Below are 13,351 nucleotides of genomic sequence, written 5' to 3'. Positions count from 1 at the left end.
AAAGTGTAACAGGGTTTTATTTAGTCATAATAAACAAAAAATCTAATTGAATTTTTTATCCGATTAATCGATTAATCGAAAAAATAATCGTACGATTAATCGATTATCAAAATAATCGTTAGTTGCAGCCCTACTAGTATCTAATGAATAAGTACTAGTATCTATTTAATAGGCACTAGTATCTAATGAATCAGTACTAGTATCTAATAATAAGTACTAGTAACTAATGAATAAGTACTAGTATCTAATGAATAAGCACTAGTATCTAATAAATAAGCACTAGTATCTAAAGAAAAGGCACTAGTACCTAAAGAATAAGCACTAGTATCTAAAGAATAAGCACTAGTATCTAAAGAATAGGCACTAGTATATAAAGAATAAGCACTAGTAGCTAATGAATAGGCACTAGTATCTAAAGAATAAGCACTAGTAGCTAATGAATAAGTACTAGTACTTAATGAAATAGATACTAGTATCTAAAAAATAAGTACTAGTAGCATGAATATAGAGACTAGTAGGTTTAAATGATTAAATGTTAAAACGGCTTGCCATACATCCGCCTTACAGCGGAGATGGAGATATGTTTTAGCCGACACTCATTTACAAAACAATAGTTTATTTTAATAAACAATTAAAATGCCTCGTTTTTTTTTCAGACACATTTATTATCATAAGCCTATAACTCACCTATAAATCACCTTTCTGTAGGCTGTGGTTCCAGAGACATAAATATGGCTCTTCTCATTCAGCACTGCTGGAAAAATATAATTTCCAGGTTCTAATTTGGCCTTAGAAAACCATTAATATCTACATTTTTTTTCCATATTATTTTGTGAATATTTTAAATGTTTAAGGGGCAAAAAGTCATGAAAAAAAAATCTGAAACAATCTGGTGTACACAGTTCGATTTGGTTTTGGTGTTCAACTTTAAAAAAAATAACAACCGTTCATTTTTCGTTTTGCAATTACGGGTTAAATAAGGAAAAACGAATGGACACAAATGTACACTGACCGTTTGGACATAATACAAGGCAGTTATTTATTAAATTAATAAAAGAAACAATAATTACAGGAATACTGGATTATAAACCTCAAAGAAATGCCACAATCAAGACCTCGAAGCAGAAATGAGGGAGAAACAAACACAACACATACATGACAGGGATTCCGTTCATACACCGTTTATTTCATAGCACTATGATTGTTATTTCTTTTATACAAAATACGAGATATTGCAATGCTTTTTTTCCCTTAGTTGATCAGAACAAAAGTGGATGCTACTTACTTGTTCAGACTTTATTTTCCGTTAAAAATTCTAATATTGGCCAGACTTCCAAAAAGTATAATGTGTGATTCTGAATGCCAGTTGGCCTATCCACACCGGTGCGGTGATTGACAGCAGCACACTCACCTCAAAACATTGGATTCATCCGCGCTGTTTCATGCCGATGTACAACCCACGTAAAGTTGATAATTCCGCAAATAACTGCAATTGCAGTTTTCAAACAGAGATGGTGACAAAGAGGAAAAGCTACGGACTGCAGCTTTAATAACAATAAAAAATTTTTTTATTGCGGTAGAAAACTGTGGCGTGGCAATCAGATGAAAGGGGGCCCTTGGTGTTGCTATAGCCCCAGGGCCCAAAGTCCTCTTAATCCGGGCCTGCATGCACGTGTAGGCCTACTGTAACCCCATGTGTCCATGTGCCCTTAAACTCGAATTATCTGAATCCAAAGGTGTAAACATGAAACATATGCAACTTATTATAAAGTGTTATGAAAGCTTCAGATCATTATGATATGAAAATATAATTTCCTCACTAAAGCTCTCATCTTTGACAAAGTCCATCATTGATTTTAACTATAATATTGAATTTGTCTGAACAATTGCTTGTTACATACAGAGAGAGCATAAGCTAATAGAGTAGAATAATATTTGTCATTGTACAAGCACAATAAGATGAAGTTTCATTCTAAATGCCTTCATTCATTCAAGTTTGAAACTTTCAAATTAATTTTATACAGCATAAAAATACAAATGATTGGCTATATAAAATTAGCAATTCTAAAAAGTATCCGGCAGTATATCAATAATGCAAATAGCTCAGATGTGCATTAAAACCTAAACAACACACACACACACACACACACACACACACACACACAAAACAGTACACAGGTGAATGTATTATTCCATGCACACTTTTTATTTATCATTTTATATTGTATTTTTAATATTTTATTTGGTTATTTTTATGTTTTGATCTTTTTGTAAGTTGTTAATGTCCTTTTTCTAAATAAAACCTTTATATTTAATTTGTTTGGCTGGATGGTCATTTATGAGAACCTGTTATATTTGAGTGAAAAGAATCCTTTAGCCATCACTTTGTCTATTACATGTAGCCGTCTAATTGATGACTAGTCTATTCTTGGGCTATAGACGTCTTTTTCTTGGGCTATGGTTAGACGTCTTATTCTTGGGCTATAGTTAGACGTCTATTAGATTTTCACTGACAGCCCAATTTTAGCCTTGTTTTAGCCTAGACGTCTGGGCTGTGTTTTGACGGCTATTAGACGTCTTTTAGACGCAAAATTGCTTGCTGGGTACAGACATGGGTTTTTATATTGTTTTAATAAAAATGACATCACATAACCCATATCGTATACTAGTGATGCGCGGGCCGACTCGTAACCCGCGGACCCGGTTTGGGGCGGGTAAAGAAATTGTCACTTTATTTGCGGGTTGGGGCGGGTCATTATTATTGTTTTTTTTAATCCATGTATGTTGCTTGCAATTTCCAGCCTATATTAAATATTTGGGAATATCTATTTTCGTATTGTATTAGGTTATTTGATAAGGTTACAATACGAATGCCGTAGCAACTTAACTTGCGTGAGGTCCATAAACCTTTGGGGTCACGTGACACGTCACGAAAGCGGCGCGTCAAGCAGCTCCCGCCGCCAGCCAGGACAACAACAACAACGGAGAAATAAAAGTGAAGATGGAAGACGAGGTGCGGGAGAAATTGAGGTCGGGAATTTATCTGATTAAATTGAAAAGAAAAATAAGGTTATGTTGCTAAATCTAATGTTTGGGAGCTGTTCTCAGAAGTAGTTGCAGCAGGAGACAACAGTAGCTAGATCGGCTAGTGCGGGCGGGTTGTAAAAATAGATACTGCAGTGCGGGCTGGGGCGGGCCAAATAATTTCATAAAAGCGAGATGGAAAAAAAGCAAAAAGCCAACCCGCGCATCACTATCGTATACTGTCAGAGAGTTTATTCACACATTACATACGTAGGCATATAGGCCTACACATAAAACATGATATCAGAGTTTTAAAATCAAAATTTTTAAAAGAGAACAACACATCACGGTTGTTTAAACCAATGAGCATTAAGCTGTCGTCAGCAAGTCGTTTCCCATCATGCTTTTGATCAGCGCAGTTGGTGGTGGAGAGCATAGATATTATCCATAATAAAGGCTAGATGTCTTGTCCGCGCTGCTGGCCAATGGAGGTCGACGTCTGCACCATAGACAGTAAAAGAAATGGACACAGCGACCCCATAGACTTCAACGGAGAAAAGTGAAGTCAAATAGAAGCACTGACTTCCTGATTGCCAAGCGAACTGCGCAGGCTCAAACTGAGCTGGACGACGTAGATGTGACGTGAGCAACCTGACTGACAGTTGTATGTCTTCTAGTAGCTGTGCCAAGCGGAATCTGAATCATTCCCTTCCGAATCTTGCAGAGCCGGAGATCGTGAGTATTTGCTGTCCATGAGCAGCAGCAGGAGCAACTTAAACAACTCTCTATGGGCTTCTCCCTTGACTTTATGCCTCCACGTCCCCCTGATTGCGAGCGAGCTTCTACTTCTGTCTATACGGTAATTTCTCTAGTGTGCGACAGAGAGTCGCGTGTTATGACGCAATCGTTAGCCTATTTTTATAAAAACGGCTTCTACGGGGCCATAACGTAAGATACAAGGTAATGGAGCCTTTTATACATTGTCGTGTTTCTTTAGAAATAAACAATGGACAAATTGAGTCTTTAAACGCCTCAGATGTAAAGTTATTCGCTGTCAAAGTGACGCCAAAATGAATGGGAGTCAATGGAATGCTAACAGCAGGTGAAGGCTTGTTAGCCAATGGCGGCCCCCGGGGAGACTTCAGTTTCCGGCTGATGGATTACCCCCTTGGTCTGCACCTGGCGGCCATCTTGTCACAGGCAGCTCGCTCACTCGTAACATTGGGTCTCATTCATGAAACATTCGTAAATATACAAGTAAATATGAGAGTGATTTGCGCGTAAAGAGACCTTCCCGAAAACTCATCTCCTGATTCACAAATACTTCGTAAACATCAGATGTTTTTTGTGATAGTGAAATGTGTGTGTGTGTGTGTTAATGAATTCCAATCAGTCTAAATGGGATGCCGTGCACGCTCATTCTCAATTACCATAAATCCCGCCCATTAAATCCGACTGACAACTATATATGGGCATCATATTATGACACCAAACGAAGGATTTCAACGTGTCTTCTCAAAAGCGAATGAAAAAGAAAAATTTCTCAGATGCAGAAATCGAAGTTTTATTATCAGAAGTTCATTTAAAACACCACATTTTATTTTCAAGCGTAGGCTACGTACATAGTGGCGTATCAGGTCCTAAAAAAGGAAGCTTGGCAGCATATTACAGATGCAGTTAATGGAGTTTCATCTGATAATCAAACAGTCCCAGAAGTAAAAAGGAAAACCGTATGTAATTACTATATATAATATTTTTTCAAAATGCTGTGTAAATATGTAGCCTACCCGATTAAGGTGAATTAAAATGCAGCCTTAGTTATTAATGAGCAAAACGTTCGGATGTTAAACTCACTATTTACGCGTGGCTGGGGAGCAGGTGTAGATTTCTTTCATACCAACTAACATTTGGAAAAAATACGAACATTTTAATGAATCCGAAAATTTACGCCAGAACCACTTTACACACGATTTACACAAAAATTCGTTCTGCTCTGTTTCATGAATGAGACCCATTGTGTTTTAATGGTGCATGTACTTTTTAAATAACCATAACTTGCTCAATTTTCTACCGATTTTCAAACGGTTTGGTTTGTTATAAACGTCAGAGATGTAGTTATGACACTGCATACTTATGAATTATAAGTGTATAAATAAATAATCATCCATAATTATAGCCACGTTAATAACGTTTGTAAGAAACCAAACCGTTTGTAAATCCGTTAAGATTTCAACGAGATAAGAGTATTTGTGTTCGTGCTGATCACTCATCTCACATCAGGTACCACAGAGCCCGCCAGAAAGCTTGCCTGTGACAAGATGGCCGACGGTGATGGCGATATAAAGACATCTAGCCGTAAGACATCTAGCCTTTATTATGGATGGACACTGGTGGAGAGCATAAGCTGTGTCCCAATGTGAAGGCTGCATCCTCCGAAGGCCGTATTTGAAGGCCGATTGGCCCTATTTGAAGGCCGATTGCGTCACAGCGGCGCGACGAATGATGTCCCAATTCAAAGGCTGCACCCTCCGAAGGTCACATTTGAAGGCCGATTGCATCACCGCGGCGGATGAAGGCTGTCCCAATTCAATTCTGCATCCTCCGAAGGCCGTATTCGAAGGCCGGTTGCGTCATTGCGACGCGACGAAGGCTACCCTGATTCAAAAGCGACGCCAAATGCACCCTTCGTTTCCCCGTGAAAGAGAGGATACATAAATGGATCCTAAGCGGCCTATCCTACCCCATAAGTCATTGCGCTGGTGACGACAGCATTTTTATGAAAAAAAAAAAAAAAAAAAAAAAAGGGCGGCCGAGAGTTCGGTGGTGGACGGCAAAATCACATTTAAATATAAAAGTATTATGTTTTCATTTACTCAAATAGCTAGAGAAACCAGAGTTAAAAGCCACAAGTTTTTTTTTCTTATTCATCTTAACTCATTCTTCACCATTGCGTGGCTTCATTTGTCATGTGGAAACGCGAAAACGAAAAAATAAATTTCTGTACATTATTTCTTTATTATTCATCAGTCTTCAACTGTCCAATTTTGGTGAGCTCTTGCAAATTGTAGCCTCTTTTTCCTATTTGTAGTGGAGATGAGTGGTACCCGGTGGGGTCTTCTGCTGTTGTAGCCCATCCGCCTCAAGGTTGTGCGTGTTGTGGCTTCACAAACGCTTTGCTGCATACCTCGGTTGTAACGAGTGGTTATTTCAGTCAAAGTTGCTCTTCTATCAGCTTGAATCAGTCGGCCCATTCTCCTCTGACCTCTAGCATCAACAAGGCATTTTTGCCCACAGGACTGCCGCATACTGGATGTTTTTCCCTTTTCACACCATTCTTTGTAAACCCTAGAAATGGTTGTGCGTGAAAATCCCAGTTACTGAGCAGATTGTGAAATACTCAGACCGGCCCGTCTGGCACCAACAACCATGCCACACTCAAAATTGCTTAAATCACCTTTCTTTTCCATTCTGACATTCAGTTTGGAGTTCAGGAGATTGTCTTGACCAGGACCACACCCCTAAATGCATTGAAGCAACTGCCATGTGATTGGTTGATTAGATAATTACATTAATGAGAAATTGAACAGGGGTTCCTAATAATCCTTTAGGTGAGTGTATATTAATCTGAAATACTGCATTAATTGAAAAATATTAAAAAAAAAATTAGAAAACATTTTTTTTGGTATTATTGTTAATGGCAAAAATGAACCATAATTATTGCATAAAAATTAATAAAAAATTTTTTAAGTTGGCTGCCAAAAATATCCATATTGGGAGTTGTCATTACAGAAAATATGTATTTATTAGTTTATTCAATATTAAAATAGTTCAACATAAACCTATTTTAGTTAATACTTTGATGTTTAACATTACGATTCAGTCTTTACAGTGGACCTTACTTAAAGACTTTCTCAACCGCTAGAATCTGATTTTTCATAGTCAGCTCTGGATGTTTTAATTGAGGTTATAAAATATAAATACATGTTCAGTTTTCATAGAAGCCAAGCGGATTTTGGTGTAAGGTCTTGAATGAAATAAAGAACATCAATTTTGTTTGCATTTACAGAGATACTGTATCTACTTGAACAAAGATATCCTCCTGAGATTCAGACATCTCTGACCTATAGAGTAGGAATAAACATTTTTATATTTATCTGAGACCACAATACATAGTTCCCACAGGCCAATTAATGTCACGTGACCTCCCCGGAGACGCCATCTTTGATGGCATAAGCTGCTGTGTTTACAAAGTTTTACCAGAGAATGCCGCTTTACGTTTTACAAGCAAATTTCGAATATTTCTTTCTGTTTATAATGTTACGCAAATCATGAAGAGACAAAGTGAAAGAGATTATAAAGAGACTCTATTAACACACGACAGAGAGAGGTATAATGCGAAAATCTCATTCATAAATGGTGTGGATCCGTATGCGCTAACGAAGGAAGCACTGAGCACTGATTATGCAGCTTTGCCTCAGATACAGTATTTTCATGTGTACCATTATCTGGTATTGGCTAGGAGTTTTTACACATGTGAGCAATTCCGAGCCTGGAAATCACTGGAGGCGTACAATCAGTTTGCCGAGGGTTGGGTTGGTGACGTTTGCTCAAGTGCAATCAATGGAAAAGTAACTTAGTCATCATAGCGAAGGGATAGTACAATGCTAGACTATCTGTCTATTAAAAAGCCATAGCCTGCACAACTTAATTCCTATGTTCCCCTTAAAACAGTCATCGGTGCTTTCTGTAATATGCATGTACTTATTTGTACACTGAAGAATAGGGGTGGAACGGTACATGTATTCTTATTGAACTGAAACGGTACGGGCGTCATGGTGTTACCTTTCCTCTTCGGCGCTTACCGTCTCAGCAGCCGTATGTGTGTGCGTAACATTTCACTAGTTACTCAAGTCTGTGCAAATGATGAGTTAGACGAAGTATCCTGATTATACTGCTTTATTGCTCTCTTCGGCATGCCTCCACATGACTTTCAATGTTGCAGTGAAAATAAATTCTCGGTTCGTTCCCACTGAATATAACAAGAAAATAAAGAAACATACATCTCCTCTCTTTTCAGCGCTACACACGCGAACATGCGTGTTCCGGACTACACTACCCATAATTCCCTCTACTCGAACTACAATTTCACGTCCTTACAACATTAAAGGAACAGCTCCCTATTCCCCCTTCCTCCCACAACACTACCCCCACTCTGGATTTTGATTAACTATAATACCAATCCAGCACCCCTTGCATAACAACATGAAATGTATCAACATTTCACAGTGCAAATAACAGGCAGAAACACATCCAACAGACTGTCTCCTGTTTCTCTTTTTTTTATTTTTTTTATCCTGAGGCAACTCCACTTGACGGAGCATACAGTCCATGTTAGCAAACTCCACTCAGTTGAGACACTAGCCTTTAGAATCCAGCCCCACGTGACAGGGCGAACAGTCCATAAAGCAGAGGGTAGCACGGTGCTTGAGGGGGAAAGGATGACATAAAAGTTCATTACACTTCCTTTTTTTTTTTTTTTTAACCAACCGCAATCCAATTTGAATTCTGACTCTCAGAGCTCAGAGTCCAATTAGTGGATGGAGTCTCTCTTCCACATTGCCCTTTTGAAGGAAGGAATTAGTAGCTGAGCATTTGCACAACAAAAATAAATAAATAATAATACTTATCTATGAACTCACCATAGGCACAACAAATAACATCCACATGGTCTACATAGAAAATAACAACATTAAAGCAACATACATTTTCTTTTAACAGTAGAACAGTTGGTAAATTTGTCAAAGTCTCTTTCCCTTGAGCATCAACTTGTCCAGTTACCAAACCACTTTGGTGGTCTCTTAACTCGTTGCGGCCTACCCCCGATTTGGCCGTACACAGTCCATGGTTGACTCGGTTGCACCGTGCTACCTTCTCCGCACAGCATATTTCTTTCCTCCTGTTCAGTCACTGGCATACAATGCGTTTCCTCAGGTACAGGCACCTGGTCAATGCTGCTCCCATTTACAGGTTTCTCCGCAAAGAGGTGAGTGAGGCCAAGGTCAAGTTCACTAAAGTTAGCTCCCAGACTGGAAGGAGGAACCTCCTGGGGCTGCCAGGCTTCCAAACTCTTAAACACCCAGCTATTTTCCAGGGGTTGTCTGGAATGATACGGCTTGAGCTTATCGTGATGAACGACCTTCACTTTTGTCTTTGGACCTTTCTGAATCCGATACACCATATCATCCAAGTGTCCTAGAACGAAGTAAGGACCCTCATAGGCAGGTAGGAACTTCCTGATCTTATTTTTCACCCTTTTAGTCCCTTTTATGAGGTACCACACAGCATCATCAACCTTATAATGAGTCCTCGCCACATTCTTGTCATATTGCTTTTTGGCACGCTTAACAGAACGACCCAGCTGCTCTCTGGCAATTTGATGTGCCAACTCCAACCTTTCTTTCATTTCAGCAACGTATTGTGGGGGAGTGGGAGGTGAGGTTTCATTAAACGGCATCCCTGCTACTAGATCAACAGGCTCCGTCAACTCCCGGCCAAAGAGCATCATATTTGGGGTGAAACCAGTGGAGCTATGCTTGGTAGCTCGGTAAGCCATCACGGCCATGGGAACCATGAGATCCCAGTCCCAGTGGCACCGTTCTGAGGTGGTGGCTAGTATTTTCTGGAGGGTGGCGTTAAACCTCTCAACTTGTCCATCCGACTGGGGTCGGAAAGGTGTCGTTCGAGTCTTCTCAATTCCTAATAGTTCACACATTGTTTGGAAAACACAAGATTCAAAGTTAGAGCCTTGGTCACTATGCAGTGTCGATGGTGCTCCGTAGTGACAGACCCATTCAGTAACTATAATCTCCGCAACGGTGACCGCCTGGTCGTTGGGCAGGGGGTAAGCCTCCACCCACTTAGTGAAATAGTCCTGCACCACAAGAATGTAACAGTTGAACCGTTCCGTTTCATTCATAGGGCCCATCAAATCGACTGCGATCCTTTCCATGGGAGCCCCCACCCGTACAGTGCCCATTGGAGCTTGCGGGGTCTTTGTGGGTCGGGCCTTCGCAGCGCAGCTAGCACACGTGCGACACCAGAGTGTAACATCCTCCCGCATCTGGTACCAGTAATACCGTGACTGCAGCCGGGACAGCGTCCGCTCCGTCCCGAAGTGTCCACCCACTGGTCCATCGTGCATCTGATGCATGACATCCTTCCGAAACACTTTTGGCAAGAGAATTTGAGGATAAAACTCGGGGCCCTCCATCAAGTAGAAGCGCCTTACCAAAATGCCATCTTTTAGAAACAATCTCTTCCATTGACTCCAGTAAGCTTTAGTCGCCGGTCCATAGGGCAGCACATCACCCCAGGAGGGCCGTTTCCCACCTTCTTCCATCCACCTTTTGATAGGGGGCAATATCGCTGTCGGTTGCCTGAGCAGAGCGAAGTTCCTCAGCAGTCCACCCTAGGAATGGAGCAGTATTTGCCGTCATGACAGATTGCACTACCCCCACTGGACAGAACTCTGGATTAGCATTCCCCGCTCCATCATTTCCAGGTCTGATGTCAAAATTACACTGAACTGCCTGATGACAAAACTGAGGGTTACTGGAAGAAGGTTCATTAAGGCTGCAGGCACAATTTGAACGACATGGCCTCCTGGACAGCACATCTGCGTTTTCATGTTGGCGTCCAGGTCGATGCACAACCTTGAAATCGTACTCTCCAAGCTTTTCCAACCACCGAGCCAACTGTCCTTCTGGTTCTTTCATTTTTATAAGCCACTGAAGACTACTATGATCTGTCCGCACGACAAAAGGTCTGCCCAAAAGATATTGACGGAAATGTGCTGAAAACTCCACTACAGCCAACAATTCTCTCCGTGTGGTGCAGTAATTCCGCTCCGTTGGTGTCAATCCTCGACTGCCATAGGCTAGAACGCGTTCTTCACCCTGTTGGAGTTGGGATAATACAGCTCCGATTCCAAAATTGCTGGCATCCGTATCGAGAATGAGGTCGCCATGATCCATAGGATACCCCAGAACAGGAGCGGTGGTGAGTAGCTCCTTCAGTTTGTCAAATGCTTGATGGCTTTCAGGGGTCCATTGAAATCTGGCATTCTTTCGTAACAGATCATGAAGGGGCTTGGCCACTGTGGCAAAATCTCTGACGAAACGCCTGTAGTAAGATGCCAAACCAACGAATTGTCGAATTTCATTAACACTGGTAGGCTGTGGCCATTCTCTAATCTTTTCCACCTTCTGAGGGTCAGTGGCGATGCCCTCCTCTGAAACTACATGCCCCAAATAGATCACCTGGCGGCGGAAGAGGCAGCACTTAGCAGGTTTTAACTTGAGGTTGGCCTGGCGCAACCTTTCGAATACCTGAGCTAGGCGATGAATCATTTCTTTGGCATCCCTCCCCAGAACAATTATGTCGTCCAAATAGACTAGGCAAATTTCCCATTGTAGTCCAGCCAGAACACGATCCATTAAGCGTTGGAACGTTGCCGGGGCGTTGCACAGGCCAAATGGCATCACATTCCATTCAAATAGCCCCTTCCTACTGCAGAAAGCAGCTGCCTGCCGTGCCCTTGGAGTTAACTCCACCTGCCAATAGCCTGAAGCTAGATCCAAGGTGCTAAACCATTTCGACATAGACAGAGTGTCTAGGGTAACCTGGATTCGTGGAAGGGGGTAAGCATCTTTAATTTTGCGTTCATTCAGAATTCTATAATCCACACACAGTCTGTACGTCTGATCTTTCTTCCGTACCATAACAATTGGCGAAGCCCAGCTGCTATGGCTAGGGGCAGCTAAACCAGTGTCAAGGTTCTGCTGGATCTGTTCGTCTGCACTGCGCTGTTTCTCAAAGGCCATTCTTCGGGGCTGCTGTTTCACTGGTGGACCAGGTCGTGTTTGGATGTCATGTTGCACCAGGTTGGTGTGACCAAGGTCCGTTGGTCCGGCCGAGAAAACATCACCATAAGTGCTCAGTAGTTCTGCTAGCTCTTCTTGCTCCGCCTTCCCCAGATGCACTATACTCTCAGCATACAAAGACTGTAAATGACTTGGAACAGTTGCGGGGGTTGGGCTTGCAGTTGGCAGCTCAGAGTCGGCAACCTTTACTACATTTGCAGGCTGTAGAAACCCGGCAATGGCTCCCTTCCTTACCCGTACGGCAATGGTACCTGGGTTATACAGTCTTACCGGAATCTGTTTATTGGGTTGAGCATCAATTACAATCCGTGCCACCAACACTCTGTGTTTCTCCATAAACCCTTTTGTTGGGCTCAGTAACACGTTGCCCTGCACATGCTCTCGGAAATGTGCGTTTCCTGGCACGATATATTCGCGTCCTGCTTCCAGAACAGCGGTGCGTGCTATTCTAACAACGTGCACCCTGGGTTTGTTTTGGGGATTAAAGTAAGGTATCTGCTCACCGAACAGTACAATTTTCTGACTGCCAAAGTCAAGGCGTGCTCGTGCTTGCTCCAGGAATGGGTGTCCAAGAATGGTTTCTGTGTCCTCTGTTACATCGGCTACAATGAAGTTAACACTGACTGTGTGGGTTCCGACCTGTATCGGCACGTGGACTTCCCCGAGAACATCCACATTTATAGGGCTTATTCCTTGCAGAGCCTGTACTGTCGATAGTTCAAGTGGGGGTCGAACTCCATCATTAATAGCCTCATAGCAGTGACGGGGTAGCACATTCCTTCTTGCTCCGCTGTCCAAAAGAGCACATAGCTCCATGCTGTATAACAGTGTGTGTATACACATTTCAGGACCGGCGCCCTTTACCTGGAGAACGGTGGAACTAGGTTGGATATCTGCAGAATGGTGTAGTACTGGAGTTAGACGAGGTAGATCGAGCCTGGGTGAAGGGCAGTTCCTTCTCATGTGGCCAATGCCTTGGCAGTTGTGGCATACAATCTCTCCCCAATTAATTTTTCCACGTTTGTTGAATCTTAGTTGGTGCGGTTTGGATTCCATTCTGAATGGTTTCTGTCTCTGATCAGAATGTGGCGAAACTGAACCTTCTCCTTCACTTTCACTCTGTTCGGGGCCTTCACGGACTGCTGCAGCTCTGGCTCTCCGTTCCATTGGCCTCGTGGCAGACTGCATGAGTTGTGTTACACTGGCGGCAGTTCGTCGTGTGGTCTCGTATCTATGAGCAATATCATAAGCACGACCCAGCGTGCGTGGGCGCTCTTCCAGCAGTCTTTGCACAATGTCAGCGTCCCCCATTGCATTAGTAAACACTTCAACGCTGATAGAGTCCTGCTCTCTTTCAGAGCGATCTGCATAAACGATGGAGACTT

This window comes from Rhinichthys klamathensis, unplaced genomic scaffold (assembly GCF_029890125.1).
Source record: "Rhinichthys klamathensis goyatoka isolate OS25496 unplaced genomic scaffold, OSU_Roscu_1.1 h1tg000311l_1, whole genome shotgun sequence".
NCBI lineage: Eukaryota > Metazoa > Chordata > Actinopteri > Cypriniformes > Leuciscidae > Rhinichthys > Rhinichthys klamathensis.
This window is presented reverse-complemented; position numbering follows the sequence as displayed.